Consider the following 13,638-nt stretch of genomic DNA (forward strand, 5'->3'; position numbering starts at 1 on the left):
TTCAACTTGGCTATTATATAGATTAAAATCAGAAATGATCAGTATCAGAGTTTGGGAATATTTCCCATTTTAGCCATAAATGCACAGTTCTCATCCATTCCAGGTTTTAGTGGTTAAAACCCCAATGGATCTGATGATCGGCAATCCATTGCAAAGTCTGGCTGAGCCTGTTTTATAGGCAGCCTATCAGGGCAGCAGCCTGTGAACTGGAGGATGTGAGGACACAGAGTGAGAGAGAGCAGCCCCGCTGCTAGAATCCAATCCTGGGAGAGGGCATCGATCGACCGCTCGGCTCTCTGCTGCTTCCGCCTGCCTGCCGGTGGGCTGGGACTGTGACGTGTAGGCTTCTGGAGCTCTCAGCAGTTCCGACTCGGGCAAGAGCAGGCAAGGTAAGGGCCAGCTGGGACTCTGCGGGGGGGGGGGAGGGTAACCGGCTGCTAACAGGCCGTCGGGCACACACACACCGCCTCCGCCTCCCTGTCACGCGCCCGGGGCCCCTCAGCGCAGGACGCGGGAGCCGCCGTCTCCCTCTGCCACCGACCCTCGCCCTGCCTCGTCGGCACAGAACGAGAGGCGGAAGTGAGTTGTGCCTTTGCCAGGCATGCCGGGAAATGTAGTCCGAACACCGGCAGGCTGCCGTCTACATGGCTCTCTGAAAAACTACAAATCCCGTGAGGCCTTGTGGTGCCGTGAAAGAAAAGGGGGTCTATGGCTCATCTTGTCCATTTTTCATTCTGTAGTTTAACCTGCCCTCACCCTGGAGGGATCCAGTGATCTCTTTATTAATATATATATAAACATATATTACACAGTCAGCCTGGACAGACCACACAGTATCCAATAGCAACCCTCCTGGTGTGTCTGTAGGGGCTGTGTGGTAGGGCCACATGATTGACACACTATTAATGTATATTTATTAAAATGTGATATTAATGGGATATTGGCCCAGTTACACCATTGATCTCTGTCATGGCTAACCTTTGGCACTCCCCATTTCTTGTGAGAGACATTCCCCCATGGTGATCATCCATACAAATGGTTGGGAAAAAAAAAACATGTCAAATGTAGTTCACAGCAAATACAGTGCCAAAGGTTAGCTATTGTGGCCTGTACTCTATATATGGCTTTACAATCATTGGTGTCCAGCAATTATTTGTTGACAGTGACATAAATCCGTGGTGCAATCCTAGAAATCAAATACATTTTTAAAACGGGAGTTATCATAATTCATTACAAACATTTTATTATTATTAATACTGGTGTAGTATACGCCAGGATTTGATAATCAACGTGTCCTGTTCGTCATCTTGATTATTATTTATATAGCGCCATCAAATTCCGTAGCGCTTTACAATGGGTGGACGAACAGACATGTAGTTGTAACCAGACAAGTTGGACACACAGGAACAGAGGGGTTGAGGGCCCTGCTCAATGAGCTTACATGCTAGAGGGAGTGGGGTAAAGTGACACAAAAGGTAAGGATAGTATTAGACTAGTGACAGTATTGTATCCATTCAGTAACCAGCAAATTTTAGTGAATTGAAAAAAATCTAATTTCAAATTAGGCTGAAATAGCTGATCTGGAAAACAATCTTCTACTCTGCTACAGTCACAATTTGTCCTTTTTTGATTTTAATTCACTAAAATACTGAGTTGGTGAATATACCTCCTGTGTGTCATTACACGGTTAAAGGGATACACCAAGCACCATAATCAATATGGCATGCTGTAGTGTTTATGTTGCCAGGAGTCCCCTGATTGCATCTCACAGTAAGGTGCAAAATGTTTACAAACACTTACGCTTTTTTTATTGGGCACCAGTGGCCCTTCTGGTCTGCAGTGATAGTTTAAACTTCAATATCCGCTTTGGTTTTTATTAATTGACTGAGAATGTCGGCTGTCGTACAAAAATGCGGTGCTTTTGTAAAGAAGACAATTTGATCTGTTTGTCATGTAAAGAGAAATTCTAGCAAAAGTATAAAGGAAAATACACTAAGCTACCTAACCGCTACAGGCCACTATAGTGGTTGATATGCCTAGAGTGCCTTGGGCACCTTCTCACGGTTTAATGTTACCTTTGGTTTGATAGGTGTTGTGGCTCTAACCCAGGCTTCCCCAAACTCCGGCCCTCCAGATGTTGCTGAACTACAACTCCCATGACTCTCAGCCTATTTCATTCATAGAATCATGGGAGTTGTAGTTCAGCAACATCTGGAGGGCCAGAGTTTGGGGGAAGCCTGCTCTAACCGGTACAAAGGGATCTCTCCCATCTTGTCGACACTGATAACCCTTCAACATTATCAGTGTCAATTTCACCCAGCTTGGTGCAGTGAATGGCTGAGAGTGTTGCACTAAATCGCTTTTGAGCCAATCAGTGTTATCAAGGCTGGTCAAAATTGGCACGTGGAGGCTTTAAAGGACCACTCTAGGCACCCAGACCACTTCAGCTTAATGAAGTGGTCTGGGTGCCAGGTCCTTCTAGGGTTAACCCATTTTTTCATAAACATAGCAGTTTCAGAGAAACTGCTAGGTTTGTGAATGGGTTAAGCCTTCCCCTATTTCCTCTAGTGGCTGTCTCATTGACAGCCGCTAGAGGCGCTTGCGTGATTCTCACTGTGAAAATCAGTGAGCACGCAAGCGTCCATAGGAAAGCATTATGAATGCTTTCCTATGTGACCGTCTGAATGCGCGCGCAGCTCTTGCCGCGCGTGCGCATTCAGCCGACGGGGAGGAGGATCGGAGGAGGAGAGCTCTCCGCCCACCGCTGGAAAAAGGTAAGTTTTAATCACTTTCCCCTTTCCAGAGCCCGGCGGGAGGGGGGCCCTGAGGGTGGGGGCACGAGTGTTTTCCTGGCACTAGAGTGGTCCTTTAATTCTCTGTGTTAAATGCGACTGAGATTGGGGTGCACACGTGGTGAGACGAAGTTTATAACAAAGATTTGTTATTAAAATGTTGGACATTGTCAGGAGCCTCTAGGCAACTTAATTAGTAGAGAGTGTTCCTTTTGCATTAGCATTTCTGCTTAAATGAGAAGTTATGGGACTATCAGGCTCTTGACTATGGTGTGCGATCGTATTCCATAAATCATCAAGCACGAGTTTCGTTTATGTAGTTTTGCCGCTGGCAACCGTTCCAATCATCACATAGGAAGAGTGGAATTGCTGAATAAACAGCAGCCGTGGCGTGGTGGCTGCTATCAGTTTGCAAGTCTAATTTAAATGTTTTAGAATGAGCAGTCCTTGTTAGTATGTACAGTCTCTACTATCTCTGCTTCTACTAGACAGCCACTAGAGGGCAGTTCCTGGTCTATAGAACAGGTTTTCTGTGCAATAGCGTCGCTGGACGTCCTCACGCTGTGTGAGGACCTCCAGCGTCGCTAAAATCCCTATAGGAAAGCATTGAAAAGCATTTTCAATGCTTTCCTATGGAGAGATCTAATGCACGCCGCGCACGCGCATTAGGTCTCCTCTGCCGGCTGACATGGTGACGGGGTGGAGCGTGGGCGGAGGAAGAAGCAGCGACGATGTCCCTCGTCACTGAAAGGGTTTTCACCCCTTCAGCAACTGAGAATGGGAGATGAGGGGACCTGCAGTGCTGGCACTGAGAGTCCCTTTAATGAAGTTGTTTAGGTGTATGGATCGTGCCTCTGAAGTTTCCACTGCTTAGTTCTCTGCCATCTAGTAGCTAAATCACTGTTGTTCCTCTTTATGCAGCCCTGGCCAAACACCTACCCTGGCTGTGATTCACAAAGCCTGCAAGAAAAAAATGGTTTAATTTGTAATCATATGTTAAATTACTCCTACTTTGTTAATTGAACTTTAAGCACACACTGGAGGCTCCTGTGTACTATAGAAGGCTTTTAACAAAAATCCTAAATTAAACATGCTGTGCAATAATGAAAGTCTAAATATTGGATCTTACTTTACAGGAAGTGTTTAGGAAGGATGTGTAACATGCTGGGAGCTGTGGCTAGGGGGCTGCATAAACAAAGTAATTTAAAGGACCACTCTAGGCACCCAGACCACTTCAGCTTAATGAAGTGGTCTGGGTGCCAGGTCCAGCTAGCTTTTACCCTTTTTTTTTATAAACATAGCAGTTTCAGAGAAACTGCTATGTTTATTCTGAGGGTTAAGCCAGCCTCCAGAGCCTCTAGTGGCTGTCTCACTGACAGCCGCTAGAGGCGCTTGTGTGCTTCTCACTGTGAAAATCACAGTGAGAGCACGCAAGCGTCCATAGGAAAGCATTATGAATGCTTTCCTATGCGACCGGCTGAATGCGAGCGCGGCTCCTGCCGCGCATGCGCATTCAGCCGATGACGTCGCGAGGAAGAAGAGGAGGAGGAGGAGGAGGAGGAGTAGAGCTCCCCGCCCGGCGCTGGAGAAAGAGGTAAGTTTAACCCCTTCCTCCCCCCAGAGCCTGGCGGGAGTGGGTCCCTGAGGGTGGGGGCACCCTCAGGGCACTCTAGTGCCAGGAAAACGAGTCTGTTTTCCTGGCACTAGAGTGGTCCTTTAACTTTTAAATGGCAGCGAATGATCTATACAACAAAACTGCTTTATATAGGGTCAGTGATATAAACGTTTGTTCCTGACCCTATAGTGTTAAAAACACTAATTAGGTGGCTCCATCCCTCCCCCGTTCCTTGCCTCCCTTGAATGAGACTTACCTTTATTCCATCGCTTTGTGGGTCTGCCAGCACTGGCCTTGCTACACCTCCCTGGCTAAGATCATCAGACTTAATTATCTCAGCCAATCCAATGCTTTCCTATGGGAAAGCATTGGGAGGCTAATGCAGGTGCGCGGCAAAATCACCCCCTCTGCATCAATCAGCATCTCGTCATAGAAATGCATTGAACCAGTGCATATCTATGGGGAATGTTCAGCGCCTCTATGCAAAGCATGGAGTCGCTGAACCTCAGCACTGACCCAGGATGCACCTTGAATGGCTGTCTGAGTGACTTTTACTGGAGGTGTCCCTAGGCAGCAATGAAAACACTGCCTTTTCTCATCAAGCTGTAGTGTTCTGGTGACTATTGTGTCCCTTTAAAGGGACACTCCAGGCACCCAGATCACTTCTGCTCATTGGAGTGGTCTGGGTGCCAACTCCCACTACCCTTAACCCTGCTAGTGTAATTATTGCAGTTTTTTATAAACTGCAATAATTACCTTGCAGGGTTAAGTCTTCCCCTAGTGGCTGTCTATTAGACAGCCACTAGAGGGAACTTCCTGGTCCCTAGCACAGGAAACCTGTGCTAGAGCGTCGCTGGACGTCCTCATGCTGTGTGAGGACCTCCAGCGTCGCTCTATTCCCCATAGGGAAGCATTGAAATTCATTTTCAATGCTTTCCTATGGGGTGCGCCAATGCGCATGCGTGGCACTGCCGCGCATGCGCATTGGGACTCCTCGGCCGGTGGGCGGGATCAGTCTCGCCCACCGGCCGACAGAGGAAGAAGGAGGAGCGGCGGGGGAGGAGCAGGCAGCGACGTGGGACATGTCGCTGCCTGAGGTAAGTGACTGAAGGGGTTTTCGCCCCTTCAGTAACCGGGGATTGGGGGGTGGGAGGGAGAGGGACCCTCCAGTGCCAGGAAAACGGATTGTTTTCCTGGCACTGGAGTTTCCCTTTAAGTTGTTTTGGTGACTATAATGTCCCGTTTTAAACACATTCGTTTTTCTGGCACTATAGGGTTACTAGGTCCCCCCTTCAGCCACTTACCTTAAAGAAACACTATAGTCACCTGAACACCTTAAGCTTAATGAAGCAGTTTTGATGTATAGAACATGCCCCTGCAGCCTCACTGCTCAATCCTCTGCCATTTAGGAGTTAAATCCTTTTGTTTATGAACCCTAGTCACACCTCCCTGCATGTGACCTGCACAGCCTTCCATAAACACTTCCTGTAAAGAGAGCCCTATTTAGGCTTTCTTTATTGCAAGTTCTGTTTAATTAAGATTGTCTTCTCCTCTGCTATGTTAATAGCTTGCTAGACCCTGCAAGAGCCTCCTGTATGTGATTAAAGTTCAATTTAGAGATTGAGATACAATTTTTTAAGGTAAATTACATCTGTTTGAAAGTGAAACCAGTTTTTTTTTCATGCAGGCTCTGTCAATCATAGCCAGGGGAGGTGTGGCTAGGGCTGCATAAACAGAAACAAAGTGATTTAACTCCTAAATGACAGTGAATTGAGCAGTGAAATTGCAGGGGAATGATCTACTAAAACTGCTTTTATTTAGCTAAAGTAATTTAGGTGACTATAGTGTTCCTTTAATATAGCGCCGATGGCGTTGGGTCAGGCTCCTCCCCGTTGACGTCAGCCGGTGGGGGCGACCTAAGTGTGCATGCGCGGCAATGACCGCGCGTGTGCTAGACCTCCCCATAGGAAAGCATTATTCAACGCTTTCCTATGGGGAAAAGCTGACGCTGGAGGTCTGTGAGGATGTCCAGCGTCACATTACGAACAGAGTGCAGACTTAGAGCTGCAGCTAAACATTGCAGTTCTCTGAGTTTAACATTGCAGCACTAAGTGCACAAGGGTCACAGCACCCAGACTACTTCAATTAGCTGAAGTGGTCTGGGTGCCTACAGTGTCCTTAACCCCTTAAGGACCAAACTTCTGGAATAAAAGGGAATCATGACATGTCACACATGTCATGTGTCCTTAAGGGGTTAAGCTAATGCTATTGTTGCTTGTCATTTCATGCACTGTTTGTTTGAATGTAGTGGATAAAGAGAGATGTTATTTGTTCTGAGTAGTGTGGAGCTGAGGAATGGTTTCCCATTAGCCCTGATTATATACAGAAGCCTTTTACCTTGCACTGGGCTGCCCAGGGTGGTTCTGGTAGGTACCCAATCGCTAGCAGACAAGTGTTTTTTTTTTTTCTTGTTTTCTTTGCTTTTAACCTATGCACTGTGTCATTGAAACAATTACCCCACTATATTCGTTACATTGTAAAGAGTTGCCATCCATACTTATGCTATTTGTCTGTTTTGTTGAATTTGCCTAGCTTTTCCTAAAACTTATTTCAAAGTATTCCTGCAGATGAAAATGATCCTTTTTGAAGCAATCTCTATTGTTGTTACAATTTAAATATATTTACCAAGATGGAAATGGTGGACAGTTCACAAGGAAATGGCACATTTTAGGCAAGAAGAGTTTGTTCCTAAAGCATGCGTTTTCCTCATCATTTCTTTACGGTTGCCCAATCAAGTCTGCCTTCTAATACTTTGTTTTCCATTACATGACCTACTTTGATAATCACAGGTATGTCAAGATTATTAATTGGGAACCTTCCAGTGTCTGCAATTACTGCAACATTCATGAGAAACACACACGCTTACCCTGTATTGCAAATGTCAACTAAATATTATGTACAGATAATTCAAATGCTATGTTTAACTTAAAGGGACACTTTAGTCACCAAAGTTACTTTTGCTTAATAAAGCAGTTTTGGTGTATAGATCATTCCCCTTCAGTCTCATTGATCAAGTTTGTTTAGGAGTTAAATCACTCTGCTTTTGCTGCCCCAGTTACACCTCCCTGCATGTGATTTACACTTTCCCTACACATTGCTTGAAATAATTTTAGAATGGTTTGACTTTTTATTTGGGGTTTGCTAGGTGCGGCTTCCCACATGTCTCACAGTCAAACTCCTCATACAGGGATAGGACTTTCAGTGCTCTAGATGTTGTGGACTACATCTTCCATGATGATCGCACAGCCATAATGCTGGCAAAGTATCAGGTGAGATGTAGTCCAAAACATCTGGCATGCCAAAGGGTGCCAATCTACCGTCTTAGTAGGAGCTTCCGTTGGCTCTCCTGAGGACTAGCTCATTGGCTGAGAGTCAGCTGATTGCCCTGACCTGCACCACTAGGCTTAGCTCAGGCAAGGGGGCTTCCTGCTCTCAGACCAGAAAGGAAGGGGGTGGAACCCAAAAAAGAAGCCAACCTGTTAGAGAATGATTTGAAACGTCCTTAGTGATGCTGACTTGCTGATTTCATACTAGTATATGAATGGAGTGATGTTAGTCACTACATTCTTCTATTTCATAGCCAGCGCTAACAGCATTGGTTAGCGAGTTACCATAGCAACCACAGAACATGCGCTAGCATGTAGAACGTCCTCGGCTCTCCCTGTCGTTCAATTCTTCAGCACAGACTCTATGCCAAAGATTTGTTGACAGGTGTAGGAAAGACTTGTTTTTAAATAGGTTTTTCTCCCACTAACAAATTTTGCGTTGTAAAATGCATAGATGGAATTTTATGCTCCTTTAGAAAGCATGGCAGTAACCCTTTAAAGGATCACTATAGTGTCCTAAGGGTGCCCCCACCCTGAGGGTCCCCCTCCCGTGTCGCTGAAGGGGTTAAAACTCCTTCAGCAGCTTACCTGAATCCAGCGCCGGGCTCCATCAGCGCTGGTAACCTCTCCTCCCCGTCCAACGTCCGCTCCCCCGTCACCGGAGCCGAATGCGTGGCAAGTGCCATGCGCGCATTCAAAGTGTCCATAAGAAAGCATTTCTCAATGCTTTCCTATGGACGCTCTGCGCGATGGAGGCGAAATTCGCCTCTAGCGTCGCAGATGCACCTCTAGTGGCTGTCCAGAAGACAGCCACTAGAGGCTGGATTAACCCCAAATGTAAACATGGCAGTTTCTCTGAAACTGCTATGTTTGCATCTGAAGGGTTAAAACCTGAGGGTCCTGGCACCCAGACCACTTCATTGAGCTGAAGTGGTCTGGGTGACTATAGTGTCCCTTTAAGGTTAACACTAAGGAGAGGCCCTTTAGAGGTGTACATTTTGGTTTGAATGAGGAATAATGCTTTTCTGATTTACTGTAGGCTATTTTTACTCTGCCTCTCCTGTGAAGTCTTCACACCACGTGCTTTGTCCCATAGGATGTGATCCTCTCCCAGGATCACACAGAAACACAAATGATGATGACATTGTTCACACCAAAAAAACTGTGCCTGCACGTGTGCCAATACCTAGCATAGAAATCCTGTCTTTCTACATGTAAACATGACCTGCAGTAATGCTGGGACTTCACGGTTTTCTTATGCATTCATCTGATTGTTCTTTAAATAGGAATATCAAAGCATCTGACTGATCTGTACTGCACTGATCTGTTTCAGCATTCGGTGCATCCAATCTCCGCTCTGTCAATGGCTGTTTCTCTAAATTTCCCCATTCCATTCATTCGTTTCTGCTGAGCCAAGCTACATGCAGTCACCAGCCTAGCGTCACTGTGTTTCCTGCTGATGATGCAGTGCATGGGATGTCATGTGGCGACTGCAGCCCATTATTCTGTCCATCACATCTACAAATTATTGTGTGATTTCTGTTCATGTTCGTACAAATAAAGTTTTCTGTTCCCCCACCCTCCCCCAGGGTTCATTAGTCATTATTAAAGGACCACTCTAGGCACCCAGACGACTTCAGCTTAATGAAGTGGTCTGGGTGCCAGGTACCTCTAGGATTAACCCTTTTTTTTATAAACATAGCAGTTTCAGAGAAACTGCTATGTTTATAATGAGGGTTAATCCAGCCTCCAAATCCTCTAGTGGCTGTCTCATTGACAGCCGCTAGAGGAGCTTGCGTGCTTCTCACTGTGAAAATCACAGTGAGAGCACGCAAGCGTCCATAGGAAAGCATTGTAAATGCTTTCCTATGCGACCGGCTGAATGCGAGCGCGGCTCCTGCCGCGCATGCGCATTCAGCCGATGACGTCGCGATCAAGATGGAGAGGAGGAGGAAAGCTCCCCGCCCGGCGCTGGAAAAAGAGGTAAGTTTAACCCCTTCCTCTCTCCAGAGCCCGGCGGGAGGGGGTCCCTGAGGGTGGGGGCACCCTCAGGGTACTCTAGTGCCAGGAAAACGAGTATGTTTTCCTGGCACTAGAGTGGTCCTTTAAGTGTGACACAAGCAAGCCCTAGAAATTTGGGATTCTGTAGAATAAAACAGAAAGCATGTTTACTTCTGTTGCCTCCAAGGCATGCTTATATTTTATTAAAACATTTTATTTATTTATTTATTTATTTATTTATTTAAATCTAGTTGACACGTAGGGCTAGGCATGGGATTAAAATCACATTAACCCCTACAGTGCAGCCCCAGTGCTCATTTGTAGTCCGACAGTTTTACCAAGGTAGCATAAAATGATATATCGAGGGTTCTAAAATACTCCTGTCTTAAAGGGTTAAACTAGACCCTTGTGCGACTCAGTACACAAACATGGATGACTGGATTCATGAAAAGGCTTTCTTTTTCTATCACTGGTGCAAAATAGATGTTCCCATTTTTTTTATTTTCTAAACCACAGCACACCTATGTAGGATGGGCAAACTGGTTACATATAAATTAAGTCAAGGTACACACAAGACGTGTTCTGTTGCCTGCTGCTTAGTTACTACATTTTCTGCCCCCTCTGAGCTTGTTAATTTGTGATATTAATTTATTTTTTGTATCTGCACTTTTTTTTTTTCTCATTGCTTTTGATACTGTGCAAAATGTAAATCGTCTGGATTTGAAAGTGAATGTAAATTTTTGGGCCAGTATAGCTGCTGAAATTTTACAGCTTGACTATTTTGGCTTATTAAGATTAATATCCAGGGGGGCGTGGCCGACTGCCGAAGTGAGCGGACGCATGGAGTGAGAGCTCCCGATCCGAAACAGCCACAGCGTGAAGTTACAGCAGCTTTTACCCCCGGTACACGGCGAAAAACAACTCAGCAATACCTCCTTTACCTCTCATGTCTCCGGCAAAGCAGACAAAGCTGACGGATTCGATCCGCTCGGCGAAAAGAGACCGGTCGCGGCCGGCGCAAGATGGCAGCGGCGAGGAGCTGGAGGCATCACAGGCCTCAAACCCTCACATGGAGAACGAGGAGCAGCGTTACACCGACGCTCCAGTCACGGAAAAGAGGCTGTATGCGATGTTGCAGGACTTTAGACTTAGCCTCCAATCTGACTTAAGAAAAGCCACAAACGATATAAAAAAAGAGATAGGACTAACAACCTGGAAGCACGCACTGATGACATCTGCGCAGCACAAGACACGCTAGCAGACACTGTGCAATCACTGGTGGAAGAACAGCAGTTCCTGAAACGGAAAATGGAGGACCGATCGCGCAGAAATAATGTGCGCTTTCGCGGAATCTCAGAAGGTATCACAAGAGAACAACTACCTAACTACCTGTTGTCTCTGTGCAAGTCCCTAGTACCAGAAATGGCTGATCGAGACTGGCTGATGGATCGTGCCCACAGGCTACCGAAGCCGCAAAATCTGCGACAAGATACGCCACGTGATGTAGTAGCACGCTTTCACTACTACAAAACAAAAGACAATCTTTTACAAGCGGCTAGGAAAACGTCCGCGATGCCTGAACCGTATGCAGGCGTTCAATTGTACGCAGACCTATCGGCTATGACTATGAGCAGACGGAGGGAGTTCATCACCGTTACCAAGACACTACGGAACAACGACATTCAATACAGATGGGGATACCCGACGAAGCTACTTATTTGGAGGAATGCCAAGACACACACCGTCAACGAGCCGGAGGTGGGAATGCGCTTACTAAAAGAATGGGGCCTGTTCCCGCTAACACTACAAGACGCTCCAACCGCAGCATCCCCGACTAGGCCGCAAGCGGAATGGCAGATGGCGGGCTCACCGCGCAGGAAGGACTGAGGATGCGGGACGTGCTTCGGCACAGGCATGTCGTTGTCCCATGGCGACTATCAAACATTAAGAGACACTCTGACCCATGATTACCCCTCTGATCTCTGAGTTGCAAAAGTAACTGGTTTGTGAGTATGTATATGTCTGTACCATGTTAGTGACTGTATCTTATATGCTACACCCTAGTACCAGGGCTGCGAGAGTTAAGGGCGTAGGGTATGCCCGATCTTGCACTGTCCAAGTGGAATGAGATCTAAGGCAGACACAAGGGGACGGGAGCCACATAACTGCCACAATAGATGCAGCACGAGGGGGGTACACGACAGTCATACCCCAGGGCTACTAGGCTACGTTATATCACGTCAGCGCAATATCCAGAGGGTGGCGGGACAGACACTCGGGAACTAAGTACCGCTGTTCAGCGAGTTTATACCTGTTATTTAAAAAAATAAAAAATAAAAAAAAAATGTTAAAGGGGGAATACAAAACCACAAGAAGTAAGGCTGTTATACACTCGGCATAAAACCTTAGGTACGACCCCAGGATGAGACGTGCGAGGGGTAATGTAAGCCCACTCGCACCTCACCCACGTGGAGCGCTGTTATTTTCAAGGGCGCTATGTATATACTTTGGTTATTTTTTGCCCTCTCCCTCTACCCTGTTTACGTCTTTTTCCCTCCCTTCTCCAAGCCCTGGAACAATCTCATACCACGTGTCGCAAAACGCGTATGACATCTCAAGGCCCCGATACAGCTTCACACTCTATCAAGATCATGGCTGATTCCCTAAATATACTCACATTAAATGTTAAAGGCCTCAACAGCCCCCACAAAAGGAGGCTAGCGGCACAAGAAATGACCAAATCCAAAGCAGCGATAATAAGCCTACAGGAGACGCACTTTTGTATTAAGAAACCCCCCAAATTTAATATCAAGTCCTACCCCCAAGGTTACCACGCTATGTCCGCGACTAAAGCCAAAGGTGTTGCCATCTATTTTCACAGAGATTGGGCTTTCACACCGTCCACCCAGTTTGCTAGCAAAGATGGGAGAATATTAATACTAGTGGGTTCCTTAAACGGTCTGTCGGTAACTATAGCCTCCATCTACGCGCCCAATGATAAGCAAAAATCTTTCCTCAATACGGTGTTCCGGAAAGTTGCCAAGCTCAGAGTAGGTCACACAATCATATGCGGGGACTTTAACTGCGCCCCGGACCCCAGTGTAGACGTTAAAAGGGAAGGTGACAAGCAACCACAACAGCACGCGTTCTCCCTAGGTCTGCACCTTAGGAATCTGATGCATGTGCATGACTTCTATGACACCTGGAGAGGGCTTAACCCGAGCGGGAGGGACTATACATTTTACTCACCGGTTCACAGAACTTACACAAGAATTGATTTATGTTTGCTAGACACTAAAACGCTGCCCTTTGCCACTAAAGCGCACATAGGACCGATCACGTGGTCCGACCATGCCCCGCATGTAGTGACCTTGCGAATCCCGTATCCCGCTAGGGGTCGGGGCACTTGGCGTCTAAACAACAGTTTACTAGACACTCCAACACACCTCCAGAGAATACAGGCGCGAGTGGAGGAGTATTTCACAAACCATGCTCACTGCTCGTCGCCCGTACCTACACAATGGCTGGCTCACAAAGCGGTCATAAGGGGAGAATTGATCCAATTAGGGGCTAGGACAAAACGTTTACACAACACGGCGCTGCATACCGCTGAACAAAACTTGGCCAAAGTAGAAGCCATTCATAAAACAAAACCTACATTGGCAACACATACGCAACTGATGTCACTTCGCACAACACTAAATAACCTCAACCTCGCCACCACAGAAAGACACCTGAGGTCGCTGAAGCAATCATACTACGTCATGGGCAACAGGGCTGGAAAACTGTTGGCCAGCAAAGTGAGGCAAACTAAACTGCAATCTAAAATCCCGTACATAACCTC

The 13,638-nt window shown here is 46.5% G+C and overlaps 1 protein-coding gene across 1 annotated transcript in view; it reads left to right on the forward strand.

Annotated features, from left to right (window-relative positions):
* Positions 1-266: 266 nt before the first annotated feature.
* RER1 (retention in endoplasmic reticulum sorting receptor 1) overlaps positions 267-13,638 on the forward strand; it is a 37,481-nt gene continuing 24,109 nt past the window's right edge. Inside the window, exon 1 of the mRNA XM_063435905.1 lies at positions 267-389. The gene's annotated coding sequence lies outside the window, so the exon portion shown is untranslated. The remainder of the gene's footprint in view (positions 390-13,638) is intronic.

This window comes from Pelobates fuscus, chromosome 11 (genome assembly GCF_036172605.1).
Source record: "Pelobates fuscus isolate aPelFus1 chromosome 11, aPelFus1.pri, whole genome shotgun sequence".
Lineage (NCBI taxonomy): Eukaryota > Metazoa > Chordata > Amphibia > Anura > Pelobatidae > Pelobates > Pelobates fuscus.